Below are 2704 nucleotides of genomic sequence, written 5' to 3'. Positions count from 1 at the left end.
CACCTGGAGTAATCTATTACTTTAAACCTGGAGTAATCTATTACTTTAAACCTGGAGTAATCTATTACTGTATGCCTGGAGTATAAATCTGAGTGTGAACAACGATATCTGAGGAACTATTAAAGATAAAAAGCTGAAACTTTCACTAGTTGATCAAACACACTCAGATTTAAATATGAGAATAAACCTGCTGACAGACAGGTAGAGAAGAATCTTTAATCCAGAAAAAATCTGATAAACATATATATATATATATATATATATATACATACATATATATATATATATATATATATATATATACATACATATATATATATATATATATGTATGTATATATATATATATATATATATATATATATATATACATATATATATATATATATAGATATAGATATAGATATAGATACCGGGCTTTGCAAAAGTTCTGTTACACGGTTTCATGATCTTTAGAGACGTTTACATGTCGGAGTGAAAAATTCCATTAAACAAACTGAAAGTTCTACCTTATAGGCAGATGTCCTTAATACAAATTTGTTCTCCGGTGAAGTTGTATCAAGATGGAAGTCAAAAGAGTTGAGATATCTGCTCTCCTTCATGCTGGACACAACAAGTCTGACAGAGCCAAGCAGCTGAACATCAGCCGGATGACCGTCCACAGAGTCGCGGAGAAGCTCAAAAATGGTGAAGATCTTTCAGTGATCTTTCAAGAATGGTGAAGACCTGAAAGATCTTCACCATTCTTTAGCCTCTCTGCGACTCTGTGGACGGTCATCCGGCTGATGTTCAGCACAAAGGAGAGCAGATATCGCAACTCTTTTGACTTCCATCTTGATACAACTTCACCGGAGAACAAATTTGTATTAAGGACACCTGCCTATAAGGTAGAACTTTCAGTTTATTTAATGGAATTTTTCACTCCGACGTGTAAACGTCTCTAAAGATCATGAAACCGTGTAACAGAACTTTTGCAAAGCCCGGTATATGCACATGTGGACAAAATTGTTGGTACCCCTCAGTTAAAGAAGGAAAAACCCACAATTCTCACTGAAATCACTTGAAACTCACAAAAATAACAATAAATAAAAATTTATTGAAAATTAAATAATCAAAAACAGCCATTACTTTTGAATTGTTGATTAACATAATTATTTAAAAAAACAAACTAATGAAACAGGGCTGGACAAAAATGATGGTACCTCTATAAAAGATTGAAAACTATTTGACCAGAGTGACATGATTAACTCAGGTGTGTCATTTAATTGACATCACAGGTGTTTCCAAACTCATAATCAGTCAGTCTGCCTATTTAAAGGGAGACAAGTAGTCACCCTGCTGTTTGGTGAAAAGGTGTGTACCACACTGAACATGGACAACAGAAAGCGAAGGAGAGAATTGTCCCAGGACATCCGAAAAAAAATGATAGACAAACATCTTAAAGGTAAAGGCTATAAGACCATCTCTAAACAGCTTGAAGTTCCTGTGACAACAGTGGCTCATATTATTCAGAAGTTCAAGACCCACGGGACAGTAGCCAACCTCCCTGGACGTGGCCGCAAGAGGAAAATTGATGACAAATTGAAGAGACGGATCGTTGGAATTGTATCCAAAGAGCCCAGAGCAACCTCCAAAGAAATTAAAGGTGAACTCCAAGGCCAAGGTACATCAGTGTCAGATCGCACCATTCGTCGTTGTTTGAGCCAAAGTGGACTTCATGGGAGACGACCAAGGAGGACACCACTGCTGAAAAAAACTCATAAAAAAGCCAGACTGGAATTTGCAAAAATGCATGTTGACAAGCCACAAAGCTTCTGGGAGAATGTCCTTTGGACAGATGAGACCAAACTGGAGCTTTTTGGTAAGGCACATCAACTCTATGTTCATAGACTCAAAAACCAAGCATACGAAGAAAAGAACACTGTCCCTACGGTGAAACATGGAGGAGGCTCAGTAATGTTTTGGGGCTGCTTTGCTGCATCTGGCACAGGGTGTCTTGAAAGTGTGCAAGGTACGATGAAATCTGAAGACTATCAAGGCATTCTGGAGAGAAATGTGCTGCCTCGTGTCAGAAAGCTTGGTCTCAGTCGCAGGTCATGGGTCTTCCAACAGGACAACGATCCAAAACACACAGCCAAAAACAGCCAAGAATGGCTGAGAGAAAAGCGTTGGACTATTCTAAAGTGGCCTTCTATGAGCCCAGATCTGAATCCCATTGAACATATGTGGAAGGAGCTGAAACATGCCATTTGGAGAAGACACCCATCAAACCTGAGACAACTGGAGCTGTTTGCTCATGAGGAGTGGGCCAAAATACCTGTTGACAGCTGCAGAACGCTCATTGACAAATACAGAAATCGTCTAATTGCAGTGATTGCCTCAAAAGGTTGTGCAACAAAATATTAAGTTATGGGTACCATCATTTTTGTCCAGCCCTATTTCATTAGTTTGTTTTTTAAAATAATTATGTTAATCAACAATTCAAAAGTGATGGCTGATTTTGATTATTTAATTTTCAATAAATTTTTATTTATTGTTACTTTTGTGAGTTTCAAGTGATTTCAGTGAGAATTGTGGGTTTTTCCTTCTTTAACTGAGGGGTACCAACGTGTGTGTGTGTGTGTGTGTGTGTGTGTGTGTGTGTGTGTGTGTGTGTGTGTGTGTGTGTGTGTGTGTGTGTGTGTGTGTGTGTGTGTGTGTGTGTG

This window comes from Acanthochromis polyacanthus, chromosome 18 (assembly GCF_021347895.1).
Source record: "Acanthochromis polyacanthus isolate Apoly-LR-REF ecotype Palm Island chromosome 18, KAUST_Apoly_ChrSc, whole genome shotgun sequence".
NCBI classification, from domain to species: domain Eukaryota; kingdom Metazoa; phylum Chordata; class Actinopteri; family Pomacentridae; genus Acanthochromis; species Acanthochromis polyacanthus.
The sequence above is the reverse complement of the archived record's forward strand: the minus strand, read 5'-3'. Positions refer to the sequence as shown.